The following is a 17,056-nucleotide window of genomic DNA, read 5'->3' as shown; positions in this document are numbered from 1 at the left end:
GAAAGGTTTTATACTGGTGCTTAGGTAATTGTGGTGTGTTCTTTGCAGGAGCAGGTCTGTAGACAGAAGTATGGTGGGCAGGTGAGGTAATAAAAGAGAGGCGAAGCAATGGGGGAAAGAAGTATAACGAGCTTTTAAGAAGTTTGGCAACGAAGTTTGAAAGAGAGAGAGAGAGTCAGGGTGGGATAGAATCTGCAGATATCCATCAAGAAATCCAAGACACTGGAATGGCTGGGTGGCTCAATGATTGAGCATAAGCCTGTGGCTCAGGTTGTGATCCTGGGGTCCTGGGATAGAGTTCTGCATCAGGCTCTCTGCAGGGTGCCTGCTTCTCCTCCCTCTGCTTGTGTCTCTGCCTCTTTTTGTGTCTCTCATGAGAAAAAAAAAAAAAAAAAGAAAGAAACCCAAGATACTTGGTGCTTTCTGTGCCCATCAGATAGATCTTTTCTGCGAGTCCACACATGATCCTGGGAACTCCCCCTTACCACTGTGCTCAGGAAGGTTCTACCACCAATGGATCCAACCAGCTCTTGTCTCAAACCCAGTTCCTGTCTCAAACCCATTTGCCATTTTGGGGGTGGCCAAGGATTGCTTTAGGAATCTAAGGAATGAACAAATCTTTGCATTTCAAGCAGATGAATGAGGAGAGAAAAGGTAGGGAGCATGGGACTGGCATAGATGTCAGAGCAAGGCCTCTAAGGCAGGGGAAGAACATAAGTGGAGAGGTCAGTCTCAGAGGAAGAATTTTTCTTTTCTCTGAGCCAGAAAGTAATCAGGTAAGAACAAAAAGAGGTGATGGTAGGTGGGATGTGCAGGAAAGGGAGGCTGAGGCAAATTTTTTAGTGGGGTGGGAGTTCACTACAGTCAACAGTAGGGAAAAGGGACTGTCTGGGTGCTTGAAGGGAGAGCTAAAGATCCAGAGCCACCCTATTTCTCTGTAGTACCAGATACCAACTGACATACTGTATCTGTTTGCTTTTTGGCTGTCTTTTCTCAGTAGGATATATTCACCCTACATTCCCAGAGTTTGGAACAGTGCCTGACACACAGTAGAGCCTGATGAATATTTCAATGGATGAAAGAATAAAAGAAGAGGAGCAAAATGACTGGTAAGCATCATGGAGGGCCCAGCTGAGCTTGGAAATAATCCCTCCCTCTCTTGACATGGCCCTCTCACCTGTGCTTGTCTCCTGCTGCCCTGTATCTGTGCTATCATCACGCCCTGTCCTCTGTTCTGCGGAGAACACCTTTCAGAGCCACGTCTGCAACGGATCCAGTCTGGTGTGTCACAACACAAAAGGTACTCAGAAATTGTAGGCTCAATGAACGGATATGTGAATGGCATTCTAAGCAGCTTTGGCTGTTACAAAGGTCCTTTTTATGTTACATCAAAATCCAGCTTCTTGTGACTGCTATGCATTGGTTGAAGTTTTGCCATTTGGATACATAAAGCCTGTTTCTTCTTTCTTTAGACAGACCTTTAGGTATTTGAATGGCTATGGGATCTTCCCATACTCTCTCCAGGGTAAAGGCACATGATTCTTATATTTATTTATATATTTAGATTCAGTGAATTAGCCTATAGTGTATTATTAGTTTCAGAGGTAGAGTATAGTGATTCATCAGTAGGCACATGATTCTTGTGACTGTCCCTCACATGACTGGTTTCTAAGCCCCTTCCTGGTTTAGAAACTCCCTGGCTTGGCAACTCCCTGGCCCCCAGGGGTTGTTAAATACCATTAAACTATCCCTTTGAGTAGAAAGCTGCATCCTTGGTCTAAAGACATATAGGTATGCCCTGCGGCCCCTTTCTTATTATCCCTCCCTAAAAATTTAAAGCCTATCTCTGTGTGAGGTCTGGTGAATCCTAAAATTAGGAGTAAGCCTGTCACTGGAGCTGACTTCTGTGCCAACAATGAAGTATCTCCCTGCCCAGTGTGACGGGTGACCCTAGGCCTATTAAACCAGCTGCACTCTGCAGAGAGTTGTCCTTTATTCCTTTTTGGACAACAGTGAGAAATGACTGGCAAGAGCCTCTGGTATTCGCCCTTTGAGTTTTAACAGATGAAGATAATAAATAAGGGGTCAGTATATCCCTGGGGTGAGGGACAGGGAGAAGCAGCTTTCTCAGCACCATGATGCAGAAAGGCCTTCTGGTTCGAGTTGTTTTGCTGAAACTCTTCATTGCCTTCACCCCTGAGGCCCAGGCTGCTGGGGGGAGTTCATTAGCTCAAATCTCAGGTTTCAGTAAGAGGGGAAGAAATTGGCCTCCAAGGATCAAGGCCATAATCCTTGTGGCTAACCCAGCAGGGGCCGTTAAAAAAAAAATTGAGAATTAATTAACATCCAATAAAATATATAGATCTAAGGGTTCAGTTAGAAGTTTCTATAGTTTTGAACACCTATTTAACCACTACCCTCCAAATTTCCCTTGTTTCACCATGTTGCTGCACAAGTCCATCATTTGCTCCTCTTTAGTGATGAGTTGTCTTCCATGTCGTGAATATGCCATAACGCCCATAACTTATTTATCCATTCTTCTATCACTGAACACTCAGGTTGTTTACTGGTGTGGGGTATTATAAATAAAAGCTGCCGTGAGTATTTGTGTATAACTCTTTGTAGGGACAAATATTTGTTTTCTTATTATTATTTGGTGAGTATCTGGAGTGAATGTGTGTCTAACTTTATAAGACACTGGCAGATTTCCAAGGGGTTTGTATCATTTTATACATGCCCCCAGCAACATAGGAGAGTTTCAGTTGCTCCATGTCCTTTAGTGATGTCACCTTTAAAAATTTTAGCCATTCTAGTAGGAATGTAGTGCTATGTCATTGTGGTTTTCATTTGCATTTTTTAAAAGATTTTATTTACTCATTCATGAGAGACACGGGGTGGGGCGGGGCGGAGGGGAGGCACAGGGGGAAGAAGCAGGCTCCACGCAGGGATCCCAATGTTGGACTCAATCCCAGGACTCTAGGATCATGTCCTGGGCTGAAGGTAGGGGCTAAACAGCTGAGCCACCCAGGGATCCCCTTATTTGCATTTTCTTAAGAATGATGCTGACAAGCACTTTTTTCAGGTGTTTATTGGCCATATGTGTATCTCCTTTGGTGAGACATCTTTTCAGGTATTTTGCCCATTTAATAAATGCACTGTCTTTTTACTCTTGATTTTTAAGTTTTCTTTATATGTCCTGGACTTGTCAGATCAGATATTCACTGTGTATATTTTACCCCCCCCCCCAGTCTGTGGATATTTATTTTCTTAATGATGTCTTTTTATGAGAAATACTTAATTTTGATGTTAACCATTTTTTTTCTTTTATCATTAGTGCTGGGTAGTCTAATTTTCCTGTGAGAGATTGTTTTCAGCCATGAAACATAGTAGGTCTAGGAGCCCCAAAGCAATCTAGAATAATTGGGAGTGGGATGGGAGTGTTAGAAACTTTATCTTTTAAGTGTACAACAGCCCTGCAACTTGGTACTTTGAAAAGACACAAGGTTGGTTAGTAATCAGGAGGTCTACATTCAAGTCCTGGCTCAGCCTTTTATGAACTGAGTAATCAACTCATTCATCTGTAAAACGGGGGTAAGCATGCTTGCTTAGCTGACATCTTAATGGACTTTGGATAATGGGATTTAAATAAACCCTGAAGTCTACAGATACTCAACAAGCAATCAGGAATCTCATAGTAACTACCACGATTACCATCACTAGCCCTATTCCAGTCCATTATCCTGTTCATATTATCTTATCTCTCCTCCTTCCCTCCTCTATCTTCATTACTAAACATCTTTACATCTTTTTTTTTTTTTTTAAGATTTTATTTATTTCTTCATGAGAGATACACAGAGGCAGAGACATAGGTGGAGGGAGAAGTGGGTTCCCTGCAGGAAGCCTGATGAGGGACTCGACCCCAGGACCCCGGGATCACAACCTGAGCCAAAGACAGATGCTCAACCACTGAGCCACCCAGTTGTCCCTCAACTTTACATCTTTCTTGGGGGGACAGGAAAGATTGTGAAACTAAAATCCATCTCTTCCTACTCGTGTTTCTGGAAAAAGTCCTTGAAGAGCATCAGTCCCCTAGGACTGTGCATGGGGCACAGAGCTCTGTGTAATGGGAGGGCCACATGAGAGCCCAAGAGGGTGACAGCTGGAAGGGCTTCCCACACAACAAATCTCTGAACAAGCTGCGATAAGTGTCTTGTCTTTTCTCCTCTAATGGCTCCTTTTATTATGATCCCCTGCATATCCCAGTTTTTAACATATTTTTCCACCAAAATAACCCCTCACTTATATGGTTTTAAGTAGTTTGTCAGGAGATGGGCCATATTTTCCCCACAAGTTAACATACTAGGTTTATAAGTGACAACTAAAATTAAGGATGCTGCTGGTATTGCCATTAGCCTGTGTATTTTATAATAAGCTTTTTTTTTTTAAAGATTTTATTTATTTATTCATGAGAGACACACACACACACACAGAGGCAGACACAGGCAGAGGGAGAAGCAGGCTCCATGCAGGAAGCCCGACGCAGGACTCGATCCCAGGTCTCTAGGATCATGCCCTGGGCTGAAGGCAGGTGCCAAACCGTTGAGCCACCCAGGGATCTCCTATAATAAGCTTTTCTTAATGTTGAAAATGATGTGGTTATGTCCATTCCTACCTCGGAGAGTCCCAAGCAGCCGGGGGCCCCTGATAAGGAGTTCCTGTTCATTGTAGTCAGAGTCTTTGAGAAAAGGTGTTGAGGGCAATTTTTCTCTTGCTTCAAAGCACAGTCCTCCTTCTTGGAAGGGGACTCTCTTTCCAAAGAAAACTGTCAACTGGTGATGGGAATTATCTGTTTCTAAGTGTGGGATACTTGGAAAACACCTACAGCTGGTAGCTTCGGACCCCTTAGATCCACAAGTGTCAAGATGGGTCATTCATGTCACAGCTTATCATGCAGTGACCCCACTGGCCGAAGCTGAGGGGTCCACCAGGCTGTGGTAACCCAGAAGCCGGCCGCCAACAAATGGAACATGCCACCTTTTCTGGGCTCGGCCTGAGAGTACAAGGCTCTTTGTTATCCTCCTCCACAAGAAGCTTACAAAGTATAAAAGCTACCGAAGGAAGTCAACAGTCTTGTTTTTTACACCTCCTGAGTTTACAGAGGAGCTTTTTCAGGCCAAGTATTCAATTCTACGTCCTGTCCCTATCTTGAGATGGGGCCTCCAGCATCTATTAGGGCATGTAGCCTACAGGCACGTGTAGCCCTGCTGAGTTAAGACATCTTACAAAGGCAGGTGTTGAGGGGTTGGTTTACAGTCCTCACCTGGCTATAGCTTCTCTGAACTAGGAGCGCAGCAAACAGGGTGTTAAGGGAAGTGACAGCGTCCTTCAGGTTTCAAAGCAGGAGTCGTCTGTGTTCTCTGTGTGGATCTAAGAGAGGAGAGTTGGGAGGTGAGGGGAGGCAGCAAAGATAAGAAGCAGCTGGGCGTCATATTACAAAGCTGAAAGGAAGAAGTGGAGAAACCAAGAACATGCAAAAGAAAGATCAGAGAGAGCTATTATTATGCAATATGCCCATTGCAGACAGACAGGCGGCACTGGCCTTTCATCTTTCTTAACCTCAGATTCCAGAAAGACTTTGCTGTAGCCTGGTCAGTCACACGCAGACACAGGCTTGGGGTGAACGTCAAAGTCCTGGCAAATTCCACTCTGGACAAGAGGGTGAACTTGGGAAACATCTGAGACTTTTTCAGGTGACGGACATGCCCGTCTCCATCCTAGCAATCAGCTTCCCAAACTTAGCTCCCTTCTGGTGCCCCCACCCTCTAAACCAAATGCTTCAGACCACTAACAGGCAGTGGGAAAATGGGTCTGTGGCCAGCACCACACAGAGCAACTCGTGCAGGGCCCCAACCTGCCCACATACTTGGCAGGCACCACCCTTGACTCATGCCAACTTGAGCGGAGTGAAGAGTGAAAACCCAATCCATCAAAGAGCTGTTTTGTCTACATGACACCACATCAACCAGTTGTTTATGTTGGCGCCACATGGCACCAAGGGCTACCCTGGCTGAAATCCGCCACTCTGACATCGTGCGTGGTCCACACTGCCTGCATCTGACACCCTGTGGAGGCAAGGCGGAGCCATATGTCCGACAATTCCTCAGACCCAGATGGAGTCAAACATGACCCACCTGAACAAGACCTGGGTCCTGTTTCTGTATGCTCTGCTCCTATGGGATCAAGGCTGTCCTGTCCACTGCCACAACTCTGGGTGTGAGCATGGCATCGGTGCTTGTCCCTGAATGGAAAGTGTGGCTGCGGGCAAGGAGCTGAAGGACATTGTGCTTCGCTTGCCACTAAGAGAATTAGAAACCAGCGCTGAACTGAGACAGATCCTCAGCTGAGAGAGTGTCTGGCATTTGAGAAGCTAGTCTCCAGGTCACAACCTGGACTTGGCTTAACCCAGTTGTGGGTTGTAAGTGAGCCTCAAATGACCAGCTTCCCTGGTTGGCAAATGCAGGGATGAACGTGGACCATGGAGAGAGCATGGAGGAAAGTCCTGCCTCTTCCTGACTGTGGAACCTGTGCCAGACGTGGCCTCTCTGGGGGTCATCTGAGGTTGACCTGCTCATTTCTTAGGTCGCTTCAAATGGCTCTGATTCTAGGTCATAATCTTTGGATAAAAGCAAGAGAAAACAGAAGGGAAAAAGACCACAGAATACCTAAGACATCAGATTATTTCTCCTTCACCTGCATACACATATAATGCTTTGAACTTCTGAGCTTTCTCACTCACCACATTGCCAGTCAAGCTCTAGCCCTAGAAATCCTCAAAGCTCACTGCCTGCCACCCCTCACTCCTGTCAACTTGTTACCTAAATGTGCCTTCTCAGAGGCCTTCCCTGGACAGCTGATCAAAAATTTCACCTGCCACTTCTACCTCTCTGCTTCATTTTTCTCCTTAGTGCTTACCATCATATAATACACTAAATATTTCCTTATTTGTCTTGACAATTTGTTGATTGCCTTCAACACTAGAATGTAAACTCCACCAGGGCCAGAGACTTTTCCCTTTGAGCACTGCTTGCTCACTGTCCGCACCCTGCCAGGACAGCACCTGGCACATAGTGAGTGATTAGTATGTGACTTGCTGAATGAGTTAGCAATTGTTTTCTGTCCTTTAAGTAGAGCAAATACCTTTGATTAACAAATCAGGACACAGGCTGAGCGTTTCTGTGTTCTTGACTCCTAGCTTTTGAAAAAACACAACGTTTCTAGTGACTAGGCTTTTGCTTTTTTCCCCTCTCCCTCAGGTGAGACAGGAAGGCTGGGGAGGGGGGTAGTTTGGTACTTCCTCTCCTCCCACTTCCCAAGTATAGAGAACCAGAGTGGGCTGGAGTCACGTATAACCATTCCCATTTGTTGGTAAAATAGTTTTCCTTGAGGGCGAGCTTTGTTAAAAAGAACAGAATGCTGCAGGCATATTTTAAATGGCTGTTTTTCTCTTCTCCTTGCTGGAAGCATGAAATCTTTTTTCTTTCTTTTTTCCCCTACCTTCAGTCCTTTTCTTTCTTCTTTCTTTCTTTCTTTCTTTCTTTCTTTCTTTCTTTCTTTCTTTCTTTCTTTCTTTCTTTCTTTCTTTCTTTCTTTCCTTTTCTTTCTTTTTTCTTTTTCTTCTCTTTTTTCTTTCTTTTTTCTTTCTTCTTTCTTTCTTTCTTTCTTTCTTTCTTTCTTTCTTTCTTTCTTTCTTTCTTTCTTTCCTTTCTTTCTTCCTCTTTCTTTCTTAAAGAAAGAATAAATTCTAGGGGTTTTTTAATGTTTGAATGACAGAACACACAAAACCAGGCAGAGAAGTTCCCAAGGAAATGATGGTTACATTTCATTGTTATTTGCCCTTTGGTCTTTTGTCTTCTAAGCATTTATTATAGTTTCTTATAAATATATTAAACATTTGTTTTTATGACAAATGCAATCCAAGTGTAAATAAATAAGTGTATTATCTTTTAACATCTGCCCTCCCCCCCCCCCCCCCATGTTCCTTTAAATAGAAAATGAGTTCAGAGTCTCCTTAGAGCCTATTTGGCCATAGCTGTCCCACCTATGGTTTTAAAAACAGGGTGTAACTTACCTTCTCTGATTCCTTCTTGAACTACAGCTCATTCTGTTAAAGAGATCCTGGGAAAGAAGTCCTATTGATATTCTTGATAGTCTCCAAAAGGGAAGGATAATTACTGGCCTGAAGGTTCTTCAGCAAACTGGGAAATTGTGCAGAGGCCATTCTTGTCAACAAGATACTAGCTCCTTCAATCAAGGCTAGGTGAAAGCCACCCATCGTGGCTGACTCAACCATGGTCACTGGTCCATTTCTAGCTGCCACTTGTGATGGAGTGCCAGGAATCTTCTTTCCCTCAGACTTGAACCATACAGTAGTCATTCATGGAAAATAAACTTCCCCAAACAGCAAAGCGACCTCCCAACTGCAGAGCCCTGCACTCCCTCATAGTCTGTGGTTTACTCCCACTGGAGAAATGCAAAAACCTTTGATTGCTTGAGAGATCCTACCACCTGTGGTACCCATCCTAAAGGCCCCACCACAAACATCTGCAGTTTGCCAAGGGCAGGGCTCTTGCGCACATTCCTCCATCTTTACTCCACCTGTGCGAGAGATCTTTTTCTTTCTTGCTTGCTTGCTTTTTTTTTTTAATATTTTATTTATTTATTCATGAGAGACACAGGGGGAGAGAGAGAGAGAGAGAGAGAGGCAGAGACACAGGCAGAGGGAGAAGCAGGCTCCATGCAGGGAGCCCAACGCGGGACTCGATCCCGGGACTCCGGGATCATGCCCTGGGCCGATGGCAGGAGCCAAACCGCTGAGCCACCCAGGGATCCCTGAGAGATCTTTTTCTGACCTTTACCATGAGAACTTGGTAGGGCTCCTGTTAGTAAAACTCACAAAACTGTGGTGGTCTCCTAAGACTGGGCACCCTGGAGCTTTTAACTCTCAAACTTGCTTATTCTGAGCCTCCAATAATATGTTAATTACAATCTAAGTTTTCTTCTTCAGGATTGGTTCCTGCAAATGTTTGTTTCTGGGCTTCTGATCTGGTCAGCTGTCCTTCTCTGTATCTATTTGCCTATCTCTCTAAATTTTGGGGCAGCAGTTTTCCCAATGGTCTTTGTTTTTTGATGGATCTGAGAAGAACTGTTCATTTTGTTTGTTTGGCTTTCTTCTTGTGAAGAAAACTTTCAAATTCCTTAAATGCCACACTAGACTTAACAAAAAAATTTACTGTTGAGAGGGATCCCTGGGTGGCTCAGTGGTTTAGCCCCTGCCTTTGGCCCAAGACATAATCCTGCAGTCCCAGGATTGAGTCCTGTGTGGGGCTCCCTGCATGGAGCCTGCTTCTCCCTCTGCCTGTGCCTCTGCCTCTCTCTCTCTCTCTCTCTCTGTGTCTCTCATGAATAAATAGAATCTTTAAAAAATTTTTTACTGTTGAGTTTTGAGAGTTTATAAATTCTAGATGCTAGTCCTTTGTCAAATACGGGGCTTGCAAATATTTTCTCCTAGCCTACAGCTTATATCCTCTTTACATGTACTTTTGGAGCAAAAGTTCTTAATTCTGGTGAGGTCCAATTTATTTTTATTTTTATGAGGTCCAATTTTTTCCTTTTATAGATCATGCTTTTAATGTCAAATATAAGAATTTTATACCTATCCTTAGACCCTAAAGATCTTTACCTGTTTTGGGTTTTATGGTTTAAAATTTACATTTAAGTCCATGATCCATTTTGAATTAATTTTTGTATAAGATGAGTAGTTTAGGTTGAAGTTCTACTTTTCCCTTTGGATGTCTAAATGCTCCAGTACTGTTTTGTAGAAAAGACTACCCTATCTCTATTGAATTCCTTTTGCACCTTTGTTGAAAATTAGTTGACCATATTTGTGTAGGTCTACTCTGTTCCACTGGCCTATTTGTCCATCTTTCCACCAATATCACACTGTCTTGATTGCTGTAGTTATATAATAAGTCTTAATATTGGATAGAGTGTTCCCTCTCGTTTTATTCTTTGTCAAAATTGTTTTAGCAATTCTATGGCCTCTGCCGTTTCATGTATTTTTGAAGAAGTTTGTCTATGTCTACAAAAGTCCTTCCTGCGATTTTGGTTGGGATTGCATTAAACCTATATATCAATTTGGGAAGAGATGACATTTTACTATGTCGAGTCTTCCAATCCATGAACACTACATCTCTCTCCATTTATTTATGTCTTATTTGATTTCTTTCATCAGAACTTCATCAACATTTTATAATTTTTAGAATACATATCTAATGCAAGTTTCATTAGATTTTTATCTATTTAAATTCATTTGGAGTAATTATAAATGGTACTGCTTTTAACTATATTTTCTATATATTTATAGCGTATACAAGTGCAAATGACTTTTGTGTCTTGATCTTGTATCCTGTGACCCTGCAAAATTCAGTTATTACTTCTAGGAGAGTCTTTAAAATTTTTGTTTTGTTTTGTTTTTAGGTTCCTTGAAATTTTCTATGTGGACAGTCATGTCATTTGCAAATAGTTTTATTTCTTTTTCAATCTGGCTATCTTTTAAATTTTTTTTCTTGCCCTGTCCCAGTGACTACATCCTATGGTAGCATGATGAACAAGAGGAGTGAGAGCAGACATCCTTGCTTTGTTCCTCATCTTAGGAAAAAGAAATCTTTCATCATTAAGTATGATGTTAGCTGTAGACGTTTTTGTAGATATTGAGATAATTTTCTTCTAATTTGCTGAATTTCAAAATATACAAATTTGGTGTTAAATTTTGTCAAATGTTTTTGTGTCAATTGATATATTGTGATTTTCCACTTTTACCTTGTTGATTGATACAGTAGATTCCATTGATTGATTTTCAAATGTTAAACTACTCATATCTGGAAAATAATTCTACTTGGTTATACCGTATAATTCTTTTTATACACTGTTGGATTTGGCTTGTTAATTCTTTTGTTTTTGGTCTCTAAATTCATAAGAGGTATTGGCCAGTAATACTGTTTTTGTATTGGCTTTGTTTGTTTCCCTTATCAGGGTAATGCTGGCCTCATAAATGAATTCAAAGTATTCCCTTCTTTCTATTTTCTGGAAGACATGATTGGTGTTAATTTTTCATTCAATGTTTGTTATTCTCCAGTGAAACCATCTAGGACTAGAGATTTTTCTTTAAGAGCTTGTGTATGTATTTATTTATCATTATTTTCAGGAGCTTTTAAATTGTGAGTTCAATATATTTAATGATTATAAGAATGTTCAGATTATTTGATCTTGGTTGAAGTTTGGTAATTTATGGTTTTTGAGGAATTTTTCCATCTAAGTTGCCAAATTTATGAATGTAAAAATTACTTGGGAGTATTCCATTTAATGACTACAGAATCTATGAAGATATCCTGTTTTAGTTCTGATACTGGTAATTTATGTTCTTTTTAAAACAATTTTTGCCATTAGTCTCAATAGAGGTTTATCAATTCTATTAATTTTTCCAATGAACTTGTTTTATTGATTTTCTCTATTGTTTTCCTATATTCAATCTTACAGATTTCTATTCTAATCCTTCTCACTTATTTTCTTCTGCTCCTCTTGGGTTTATTTTGTTCTTTTTCTATTTTCTTGAAATAGGAGTTAGCTTTTATGATGTAAGCACTCAGTGTTACGAATTTTTCTCAATACTGCCTTATCAGTATCCGACATATTTTTTTGATAGGCATTTTCATTTAGTTCTAGGATTTAGAAAAATTTCCTTTGAACTATCCCTTTAGACCAATAGGTTATTTAGAAGTGTGTTTTTTGGTTTCCAAGTGTTTGCAGATTTTCCTGTTACCTTTGTTATTGATTCCTAGTTTGATGCATTGTGCACAGAAAAATACTCTGCATAATTTTAGTTCTTTTAAAATACTTATTTTTCAAATGGTTTTAATTTATGTTCCATGGGCAGTTGCAGAAAATGTGTATTTTGCTGGTTGGATGAAGTGTTCTATAAATCCCGATTATAACTTTTTGGTTCACGGCATTGATGAGTTCTTTCTCATTGCTGGTGTTGTCTAGTTGCTCTATCAATTGTTAAGAGAGGAGCACTGAAGTCTTCAACTGTTTTTATTTCTGCTTTTAGTTATATCAGCTTTTGCTTTATACATTTTGAAGCTTTGTTGTTTGTGCATACATGTTTTAGGCTTATGATGTCTTCTTGGTGGATTAAGCCTTTATCGTTATATAATGTTCCTATCTCTGGTAATTTTTTTTGCTCTGAAGTCTACCTTATCCAATTTTAATATAGCCACCCTTGCTTTCTTTTGATCAGTGTTTGCATGGTATATCTTTTTTATCCTTTTACTTTCAGCCTACATGTGTCATTGAATTTGAAGTAAGTTTCTTATAGATACGATTCAGCTAGGTAGTTTTTTTTTTCTTTTTTTTTTTTTTAATCCATTCTGTCAGCCTTTGTCTTTTGATTGGTATATGTAGGTCATTTGTCGTCAAAGTCATTGTTTACATGTTAGACCCAAAGTATGCCATTTTGTTGTTTTTGTTTTCTTTTTGTTGAGGTTTCTCCCCCACCCCTTTCTGGTTCTTGTCCCTCTTTTTTTTTTTTTTTTTTTTAAAAGATTTTATTTATTTATTCATGAGAGAGAGAGAGAAAGAGGCAGAGACACAGGCAGAGGGAGAAGCAGACTCCATGCAGGGAGGGAGCCCAATGTGGGACTCGATCCCGGGTCTCCAGGATTAGGCCCTGGGCTGAAGGCAGTGCTAAACCGCTGGGCCACTGAAGCTGCCCTGTTCCTCTCTTTTCATTTGCCTTCTTAATGGATTAAACATTTTTTAAGATTTTATCATGATTTACTTAAGGCATTTTATCAAAATACACTTTCCAAATACATAGTTTCTGTAGTTTCTCTAAGTATTATAATATCACATGTTGTATCCCATTTCATTAGAATCTTAATATTCTGCCACTTTGAGTGAAGTATAAGAACATTTCCTTCCCAGTTTTTATTTTTCCCACTTTTAAATATTATTCTTTTATCAAATGATGCTCTAATTTTTGTTTCAAGCATTAAATATGACTTACAGACTCATGAGAAGAGTCTATCATTAAGTAATCTTATTTTTGCTTTTTGTTGTCCTTTCTTCCTTCCCGAAGCTCCAAATTTCCTTCTTTTAGGATTTACTTTTTGTTTAAAGAACTTTCCGTAGCTAACCTTTATTTATTTATTTTGAAAGATTTTATTTATTTATTCATGAGAGACACAGAGAGAGGCAGGGGGGAGAGGCAGAGACACAGGCAGAGGGAGAAGCAGGCTCCATGCAGGAACCCTGATGTAGGACTCGATCCCGGAACTCCAGGATCACACCCTGGGCTGAAGGTGGTGCTAAACTGCTGAGCCACCCGGGCTGCCGCATAGCTAAACTTTAAATAGTATACCTGTTAGTGACAAATTCTTAAAAATTTCCTTTCATTTGAGAATGTCCTTATTTCCCTTTAATTCATGAAGGATAGTTTTACTGGATATAGAATTCCCGGCTCACAGTTCTTTCAGCATTTGCAAAATGTGCTATGTTCTTCTGGTCTCTGTGGTTTTAAATGATAAATCTGAAAACTGGTGTTCCCTTATAGGTAAGGTATCATTTCTGTCTGCTTTCAAGACCCTTTCTCTTTGTCTTTGGTTTCTAAACAACTAGTTAAGATGTATTTTTCACTTTTACCTAGTTTGGGTTTTCACTCAGCCTCTTGAATGTGCAGACTTGTGTCTTTCATCAAATTTGAGCCATTTTCAGCCACCATTTCCCTGAATATTGTTTCAGCTTTACTCTCTCCCTTTTTGGAACTCTAATGATACAAATATTGGATCTTTTGTTATTTCCCCACTAGTCTTGGCCTACATTCCGGGGTTGTGGGCCCACAGACCATTTAATTTTCAGAGACTCTATGGTGCTATTTTGATCTATTCTCAGTCAGAGAAGCCTCTGTCCCACAGGCCTTAGATCCCCTTGGCTCAGTGCTTTGTGTGGTAGAAGAGGCCTCATGTCTATGCCATCTGGCTGTCTGTGTCTTTGTGTGGGAGAAGAGAGCCTTACACCTGCTGGGGCAAAGATGTTTCCCAGATTAAGCAGTTTGCTTTGACTCGGTTCTTCTTTCTGTTGTTGCCTGGCCATTCTGTTATCTCCCAGTGGGGAAGAGGGGAGTTTCAGGCCTACCAGGAAAGGATAACTCTCCCCTTGGCCATTTATTATTAGTGCGGCATTCATCTATCCCACTTGGTGGTGGTATCTAGCTGACCTAAAGGTGTCAGAAGGACTCTGATTGGGGGGTAAATGAGCATATCTGGGCTGTCTTCTGTTGATAGGTTGAGAAGGGTCAGGCCCGAGTCTCCTGTTTCTATTGGATGAGGGGATGTAAGATGCTGTTATTGTACTGTTTCTGCAGTCCTAGAGTTCTGAACCAATTTGCCTTCCTCTTAATACCATTTAGAGTATCTTCCTTGTATTATTCTTAGGATTTGTAGTTGTACTTAGTGGGGAGGAGAAGGGAGACACAAGTCTATACCATTTTGTCTGGAACAAATTTTCAGTCTAATTGTTTTTATATTTCTTGTAGCTTTTTGAATTATTTCCAATACTGGGTTATTATTATTATTATTTTTTGTAGTAGAGATATCTAGCTGTTTCTGTAACTTTAGAGTTTGGATTGGTCCTAATGTATATAATTTTTATCCGCTTTATTATGAAGTTTTATTATCATCCCTATTTTAAGGTGAAAGGCTGAGAAAAAAGAGCCTCGGGTCAGAATGAGGCTCCAATTGAATGTACCCACCATATAGGGCTATTGTGAGCATTAAATGAAATAATACATATAATGCATCATTTACCAGAGCATGTAGACAATAGTAAGTGCCTACTGAATATTAATGTTTATTTTCTTCTACACATCACAATTTTTTTCCATGGTTGTTTAGAGTTCCTGGGGACAGAAACAATCTTTTGTTACCTTGTATCCCTAGAGTCTAGAACAGTACCTGGTAATAAAAATTGAACTGCCTGAATAGCATTTGTATCATTTGTGTAACACCTTCATCTCTCCCTAACCCATGCTCTAGCACTCTTGTTTTCTTTGAACAACTTGTGATTTCAGTTTCTTGCTTGAATTAGCTCATCTATAGCTATCCTCCTTCTCTATTCATTTGCTGTGCCTTCAAGCAGTAAGCTTCTCTGTATTCATGTATTTTGGTAATTCTGCTTCTCAGTCATCTCATTCTTACAAAGATATAAAATGTTTTCTTTCCTCCTGAAAATCCTAGGCAACAGCACAGTCTCTGACCAGTATGAATAATTCTTTATTATACATTTTACTTGTGCAGAAATGGGTATACTTCCTAAGTACATGTTTGTAGCCAACTTACTCACTCTTTATAGCAAGATCAAGATGCTGCAAGAAGTTCTAAATTTAATTCCAAGTTACTGTAATTTAAAATCAAACCTATATGTAAATAATATTTAAATCTTAATGTCTCAGAAACCTGCACTTTATATTGCTATGTAAAATAAAATCAAACTCCAGAAAATGTATTTACTTAACCCTAACAAATAGGTTGGGAAAATACTTTGAATTATCTAAATATGTATGTATGTTCTAGCGCATGATGCACAATGAGAACATGTACTGTGCAAAGTTAGAACAAGGTACATCCAATACTATCCTCTGTGTATGCTTTCTTGGGACTTCAAAATTTTCCCAATTACACACCTTCTGCCAATTCTACTATACAACTGACATTATGCAGAACTGAAACTCAAGGAGTTCGCTGTATTTTAAAAAGCCCACAAACAATAAAGATGAAGGATTTATACTCACAGGTGGCTCAGAAAATGAATAGGACTCATACTTGGGGCAGACAGCACAGAACTCAAGAGAACTCTTCCTTTCAGCAGGAAGCTTAGCTTATGAGATATCCTGATAACCAGAATAGATATTAAAGAAAGTTAACATTTTACCTAAGTTTATTATTCAATCTTTTTCTTTGTATTGAAATACGCAGTTTTCAAAGAATTCCTCTCAAGCCATTAAAACATGATCGGGTAGGAAAATATCAGTGAAACACTACCATAATTTTGATTAAGATATATAATATTCTTAGAGTTTCTTTTCCACAGACAAAATATGCCAGTGGTTCAAGGATACATTAGATCCTTTCAGTTCAATGTCATGCCATGAAAGGTAGAAAAATACAATGTGAGATAATTCCTTGAATCCAATGTTTTTAGTCAACTGAGACCTTTTTCAAAGCAAAATTATTTTTGTATTTCTGTAAAACTTAGATATTAACATCAGTGTCTCTGTACATTGCCCAAATATAATCAGTGACATTTCTGACAGTGGAGTTGGTAATCTTCAGTATTCCATTACAGCAAATCACTTTTTTTTTGGGTGGGGCGGGGGGAGACTAAGGTAGTTTATATTTTTGAATTTCTTTGCAATGGTAGTTAAACTTACACAGAATGAACCTCAGTGAATGTTGAGAAGGCAAAGATGCAGCAGCCATGAAAAACTAGTAACATTTAGTAAGTTTATATGATTTTAGAAATACTGATGTGTTGGAGTATCTGAATCCAGACATCCTGGATGTGTCCAGGGTCAAATGGGTACTCTGGTTGGAATGGTTCAAATTTAGAAAAGAAAATCTCACACAATCAACCAAACTGAGTTAATGGTTCTCTGGGTATGAAAACATAGACTATATCTGATTCTAGGAGCAAAATGAAATTGTAATGCCTAAGAAAATGAAGATTATGTGTCTAAAGCAGGACTTGTTTGGTAAATGATAAGATTAGGAAAATAACAAAAGAAAGAAAACCCTATTTTTCTAGAAAGACTGACCATGGTCTGTAACTAAAAGTCCAAAGTTCCAATTCAATATTAAATACATGTTATAAAATTTCCAAAGTTAAGAAGAAATTGGGTTCATTAACTAAAACAACTCTATAAAAGGGCAATATTGCTCTGATG

General features: G+C 39.8%; 1 pseudogene; it reads right to left on the bottom strand.

Annotated features, from left to right (window-relative positions):
- Positions 1-8,061: 8,061 nt before the first annotated feature.
- On the bottom strand, positions 8,062-8,674 carry LOC119872005 (annotated as a pseudogene).
- Positions 8,675-17,056: the final 8,382 nt, after the last annotated feature.

Source organism: Canis lupus, chromosome 5, assembly GCF_011100685.1.
Source record: "Canis lupus familiaris isolate Mischka breed German Shepherd chromosome 5, alternate assembly UU_Cfam_GSD_1.0, whole genome shotgun sequence".
Lineage (NCBI taxonomy): Eukaryota > Metazoa > Chordata > Mammalia > Carnivora > Canidae > Canis > Canis lupus.
The sequence above is the reverse complement of the archived record's forward strand: the minus strand, read 5'-3'. Positions and strand labels throughout refer to the sequence as shown.